Source organism: Pipistrellus hanaki, assembly GCF_964339955.1.
Source record: "Pipistrellus hanaki genome assembly, chromosome: 13".
Classification (NCBI taxonomy): domain Eukaryota; kingdom Metazoa; phylum Chordata; class Mammalia; order Chiroptera; family Vespertilionidae; genus Pipistrellus; species Pipistrellus hanaki.
In genome coordinates this window covers 32,622,982-32,629,919 of record NC_140515.1, presented here as the reverse complement: position 1 = coordinate 32,629,919, position 6,938 = coordinate 32,622,982, and positions in this window count along the sequence as shown.

Here is a 6,938-nt window from a genome sequence, read left to right as displayed (position 1 = left end):
GGGAAAAGGTTTGACTTGGGGTGGTGAACACACAATACAATATACAAGATAACATATTACAGAACTGTACAAACTGTACACCGAAACCTAGAAATTTTATTAACCAACGTCACCGCAATAAATTCAATTAAAAATATAAAAATCTAGTGACTTATGGCACCTATTTAGTTTCCAGGAATTGGGTGGGGCAGAAAACCTGCCCTCGGGGCCTTTGTGAATTCTGCCCAGGGGTAGGAACCAGGAGGGTCCTACTCGCCCACCCCCACCCCCAACCAGGGGCCCCAGTCGCTGGGCCGGCCTCCCAGTCAAACCCGGGCAGCGATCACTTTCCGGCGGCGCCCCCGCCCCACAGCGCCCCCTGGCGGGCCCTGCTCACCCAGCGGCCGAAGTCGGCGCCGCGCGGGCGAACCCTCCCTCCTTCCCTCCCTCCCTCCCTCGCTCCCAGGACGCCAGGAACCCGGGAGCCCGGCCCTCGCACACTTCTGCTTTGGCCCCTTTGCCCCGGGGCGGGAAGAGGAAGGAGCGCTGGGGGAGGGCGTGGGGAGGGGCAAGGTCGGCGGGAAAAGGGGGAACAAGGTCGGGGTTCTGGAGCCTTCTCGCACAAGATCTGCTTTTTTCCAGGGCGAGATCCCCCCACCTTTTAGGATGTCTGGCTTCCTCCGGCCCCCCTCTGGTCTCACCTTCCGCCCCTCTCCCCCACCACCCTCCTTTCCGCCCTCCCCCAGGCGAGGGGCTGCGAGGTCGGACGGTGGAGGCGAGGGCCGTGCTAATGGGCTCCCTGGAACCGGTCGTCCCTCGGGCCCTCTACGAGGGGTTTGGGGTCAAAGCACGCGGTTTTGGGGTCAAGCTTCTCGGGGTCCCCGGGCGCTAGGCGAGTCCCCTTGGGACGTGCGGGGAGGGCGAAGCTGGCGCCGCGCGCGCTGAGGTCAGGGCGCCCCCTGCCGGCCGCTGGGCCAGACGCTCCGTGGGGTTGGGAGGCTCTTGCCAGGCCCTGCCCTTAGCACAGGATCCGTGTTCGCTTAGTGGTTGGGGGCCTTTATCATTGGAAATGTGCACGAGGAGATGGAATGCGTCTTTGCAGAGCTGAGGAACGACAAAACTAGGATGGTTCTTGGTGTTGGCGCTCTCGAATTTCCTGTTTTCCTGGATGGTGTAAGGGCTCCAAGTGGTCCTCCCTCCACTCTACTTCCCCCACCCCAGCTATATTATTCTTTTTATCCCCGCTTTGATAAGATGTGCTGTGTGATTATAAAAGGAATGCACCGTCTTTTTAATTTTTTTTAAAGGAGAAAATATCGCCTGGCCAGTGTGAATCAGTGGTTGAGCGTGTGCCTTTGAACCGGGAGATCACGGTTAGGTTCCTGGTCTGGGCCCGTGCCCTGGTGGTGGGCTCCATCCCTAGTAGGAGGCGTGCTGGGAGCAGCCAATGAATGATTCTCTCTTATCATTGATATTTCTCTCTCTCTCTCTTCCTCTCTGAAATCAATAAAAAAAAATTTTTTTTTTAAAGGAGAAAATACCTTGTGGTTTCTGTTGGAAGTCCTACTTTCACTCGCACACAGGTCTGTGCTCCTTGAAAGTGCATGTTTGCTGGTTCTTTTTCCTTGATCTTGGCAGGCCCATGGCTAGGCCCATCCCCTTCCTGATGTTGGCAGGACTGGCCCATCCACTTCCAGGGCTGGGGCCACAGAGGCAGCTCCAGATGGGTGGAGTCTGAGGGCAGAGGGGAAGCAAGGGGCACCCCCCCACACACACACACACCAAGATTTCTCGCTTTTCTTGTTGCATAACTTGCTTATAAATTTTTTTAATTAAATATTTTTATTGATTTCAGAGAGGAAGAGAGAGGGAGAAAGAGACAGAAACATCAGTGATGAGAGAGAATCACTGATCGGCTGCCTCCTGCATGTCCCCTCCTGGGGATTGAGCCTGAAACCCAGGCGTGTGCCCTTGACCGGAATCGAACCAGGGACCTTTCGGTCCACAGGCTGACGCTCTATCCACTGAGCCAAACCAGCTAGGGCATTGGTTATAAATGTTTTGTCCTTGTCAGGTTCTTGCCCACTCAAAGACAACTTCGTTTTTGCCCTAGGAGGCTTACCTTGATGTATCAGTCGCCCCTCTTACCACGGGTGAGCCCGTTTCTCAGCTGATCTGAGTTGCATTCAAAGGGCCACATCAACGAGGAGCCAGTATCCCAGGTCCGGGGGACAGAAAACAAGGTTTCTGTGGTCCACGCTCCCAGTTTAGCCAGGGATGTCCCGTTCCCTGGGACATCCAGGTTCTAATAGAAGCAAAGTTCAGCTGGCCTCATGTTCTCCTTTAATTACTACAAAAGTGTAAATTGTTTGTTTCTAATAAACACCTGGAAATACAACGTTTAACGATTCTGCTGGCATCATGCTCTAATACACGGAGGTTCTCTTCAAAGGACTGACAACCTGTGGGTATCACGTGGTTTACTCGGGCAGCCTTTGGGAGGACAGAGTGGGAACAAGTCTGGGGGCAGAAGCTGAGGTGCCCAGAAATGTCCGCTCCTGTGAGACCCAGACCGCTGTCTGGTGCGATAGGGGTTAGGCTCTCGCAGCTCCTGAGCCCCTGAAGCAGCCCCCATCGTTAGCAAGAAAACAACACAGACTTGCCAGCCGTGGCTTTGACACATCACAACGTTAGCAAAACCGAATTCTACGATCAGTTCAGAAAAGAAGGAAGTTTTAACGCCAAAGGCTTCTCGGTGGGAGTTTTCCCATTTCACCAAGGATGAGTGGAAGAGGAAAGGACAGCCTGGGTCCCAGGGGGCATCTGGGAGTCCTGGCTGATTCCCTTCACAGGAGCTGGCTGCCATAGCATCCCGAGGCCTGGATGACCGAGGGGGAACGGGGACTTCCATTCAGGGTGTCCGTCCCTCCTTTGAAGTATCAAACCTGTTTCCCCTGCCTGTTCTGTGGCTGGCCGTCTCCCCGAGACCCTAGTACCTTTGGGCCAGGTCTCTGTCCTGCAGTCCCCACACTGTCTGGTGGCTCTCCCTCCCCACTGCACAGCTAGCTGGCCCAAGACGGGGCCTCCTCAGAGCTGGCTGCTGGCTGGCCGGCACCGTGCCCAGCGCCCAGCAGGTGCTCACCGAATACTTATTCCCCGAATGAACTATACTCAGCTTCATTCTTTGGCGTTTCCAATGGAATAATTAAGGAAGCACTCACTGCGAGCTACTTCAGAACGAGAGGGGAAATGGCTGGCTTCACGCCAAGAGGGAGAATACGTTTGCTGGTTTTCACGTAGGCTCTGTCACAGCTGCTCGGTTTCCTTCTGGCTATGCATGTTCTGTTGGGCAATCCACACTCCGAAAAGGGGAAGTGCTTGTGCCTCTCATCGCTCTGCCTTCCAGAACAGGGGTTCTCTCAGCCTCATTTCGCATTGGAATCACTTGGAAGAGGCGATGGTCTTGAGGCTGAAATGCTGGGGGCCCCACTTCGGGGGGGGGGGGAGGGTAGGATCTGAACATTGTTTTTTTTTGTTTGTCTGTTTTTTTAAATCTGTTTTCCCCAGCGATTTTAATGTGCATCAGTGACCAAGAACCTGTACCCTAGAAACTCTTTTTCCCCCCCGTAGCAACTGAGCAAGAGGAAGTGGTGAGGGAGGGGGGAAGTCATGGACCGGAGGGGAGACGGAGGTTCTAGGCTTGGCTCACAACTTCCTGTGGGGTTAAGCCCTTCACTCTGTCTTCCGTAAAATGAGGATGATGATGGCTGCCTCACATGGTGTTGCTGAACTTATCTGAGTTCCTGGCACAAAGCAAGTGCTTGCGATGGTTAGTTTTATATGCCGCTCGTCTAGGCCGTGGTGCCCAGCTGTTTGGTCAAACACTAGTTTAGATGGTAATATGAAGTCATTTTTGAGATGTGTGAGGAGGGGAACATTTTTCTAACTTTTTTTTTTTTTTTTTTTAAGATTCAGCTTCTTTTTATTTATTTATTTATTTTTAAAAATATATTTTATTGCTTTTTTACAGAGAGGAAGAGAGAGAGATAGAGAGTTAGAAACGTCGATGAGAGAGAAACATCGACCAGCTGCCTCTTGCACACCCCCTACCGGGGATGTGCCCGCAACCAACGTACATGCCCCCGACCCGAATTGAACCTGGGACCTTTCAGTCCGCAGACCGACGCTCCACCACTGAGCCAAACGGGTTTCGGCTATTTATTTATTTTTTAATATATGTTATTGATTTTTTTACAGAGAGAAAGAGAGAGGGATAGACAGTTCGAAACATCGATGAGAGAGAATCATTGATCAGCTGTCTCTTGCACACCCCCTACTGGGGATGTGCCCGCAACTAAGGTATATGCCCTTGACCCGAATCAAATCTGGGACCCCCCAGTCCGCAGGCTGACGCTCTATCCACTGAGCCAAACCGGTTTTGGCTCCTCTAACTTTTCTAAGTTCTTCTGGCTGGACTAATAAATAAATAAGAGATAGATTAACAGGAGAAAGTGACCAAAATTAGTATACATATACATACTGGACTTCTACAAAAGTATGGGATCTAGGGCGGATCTAGGGCAGGTAAGGCTTATATGTCATTTTTAAAAAAAAGAATGTTAACCTTTTAGAAAAATGTTTTAAAAATTATTTGAGAGAGAGAGAGAGGAAGGGCGAAGGAGAGAGAGAAACATTGATCGGTTGCCTCCCACCAGCACCCCAACCACAGCACCCCTGACCAGGGATCTAACCCAAAACCTGGGCATGTGTCTGACCAAGGATCGAACTGGCAACCTTTCGGTGCATGGGACAACACTCAACCAACTGAGCCACACAGGCCACGGCATTACATGTCGGTGGACTTTAAGTAAAGCTAAGGAGAAAGAGAGTGGTGGTTGGGGACATCGCAGGGCAGGAAGATAACAGAGATGGAAAAGAAAATGTTTGCTGGATAAATGTTTGCTGGACCCCCTTTAACAATGGGATACAGAGAGTTCTTTGATCAAACAAGCTTCATTAGGTTCTTCTAATAGATCATATTAAACTATTGATATAATTATTCATGATAAAGCTCCCTCCCTGAAGCAGGTCCTCTACATTCTTCTAGGCAGGTAGGAGTCTTTTTTTTTTTTTTTTTTTTCTTAAAAATAATCAGCTTAAAATCATCAATATCCCAAAAATCATATTTTGGGGTGGCCACTCTGCTTCCCCTCAGATATACTTAGCATTCAAATCGGTGGACTTTAAGTAAAGCTGATTATCTTCCAATAAGGTGTGTTGAAGGCCTTTGAGGAAGATTGAGGTCCCGGAAGAGGAAGGACTTCTGCCTCTAGATGGCCTTTGGACTCCTGCTGGAGTTTCCGGTCTGCCAACATGCCTTGGAGATTGCAGGATTTCAGACTTGCCAGCACCCCTCATGTTATCCAGTCCCTTAAAATAAACCTCTCCCCTCTCCTCCACTCCCTTACCCTCTCCTCCCCTCCCCTCTTCTCTCTATCCTGCACTAATAGAGTGTTCATAAATGATGGCTACTGTTGTCACCCTCTATTCAGTCGAAGCTGGCGCTGGTTTAGGGCAATAAATAAGGCTGCAGCTAAAGGGTTAGGGCCGTGGTCGGCAAACTCATTAGTCAGCAGAGCCAAATATCAACAATACAATGGCTGAAATTTCTTTTGAGAGCCAAAAAAATTTTAAACCTAAACTTCTTCTAACGCCACTTCTACAAAATAGACTTGCCCAAGCCGTGGTATTTTGTGGAAGAGCCACCCTCAAGGGGCCAAAGAGCAAAATGTGGCTTGAGACCAGCAGTTTGCCGACTCAATGGGATTATCCCCAGTAAGTGCGAGGTATGAATTCCCGCAATAAAACTCCAGAGTGGGAAGTGCAGGTGCAAAGATCACAGCATGGCACAGAAATCCTTAACCCTTTTTCTTCATCTGACACATGGAAATCCCCCTCAGAACAGGGGCCCTGCAGCACAGGGCACAGAGCCCCCAGACCTGGCTTTGGCTCTGGCTGTGTCACCAATTCACTGTGTGACCTCGGGCAAGTTCCCTGCCTTCTCTGGTTTTGGGCTTCCTGATGGGGTCGGGCTGGGTGATATGTGCGGAGCTTTCTACCTCAGAACCTCTGAGCTTAGAGTTCTCCTCGGATGCTTCCGCTTGCAGAACAGGTTTCCGCCCTTCTGCTCAGGTGGACTTTGTTTTCTGCTCTCCCAGTGGTTGACAGGTTGGGGCATTTGTATTTATGCTCAGAAAAGGCCACTTGGCTGAATCGTGGCTGCCCCCTCCTGGCTCAAAAAGATGCCTTGGACCTCACCCCTAGCCGCAGCTCCTTCCTATAGGTCTCTGCTGCTGGGATTCCCTCCCCAAGTCTGCTCAGGCTCATGGGGACCTTTCCTTCCCTGCCAGCTTGCCCCCGAGAGAGCAGAGACCACGCATAGAGGATGCAATGCTCTTCTACAAACGCAGGTGTGAAAGAAAAGCACAAGCCGTGGTCCTCTCCACATGACCCTCATTCTGACTATTCCCCCATCCTGCCTGCTGTCAGGGGCCTCGGGACATTAGTCCTCAGACATTACTGCCAAGTTGTTTGCTGTTCCAAGCTGCATGTCTCTGCTGTTTCAGTGCCAGGCCGGAGAAGCTGGAACCTCCGTGTCCAGGTCACACACGTCTCTTGCGGTCATCCCCTCTGAGCATCCGCCACCTCCCCAGGGCACCTTCAGGAAAACTTTCTGGAACTTAGATGCACTGAGCCTTTCCTGTCTAATCCTAACTTCAGTGGCTTCAGTCTCCATCTGGGGAATGCAAGACCTCAACTTGCTGTAAAACTGCCCTCCCCCACCTCACCCCACCCACCCCAGTGCTTCTGGAGTTTCCAGGAGTGTTTAGCGAGAGCTCACAAACCTTTCTCTCACCTTCTACTCCGGGCTGCCCCGCCCCCTTGTGGACCTGGGCTGC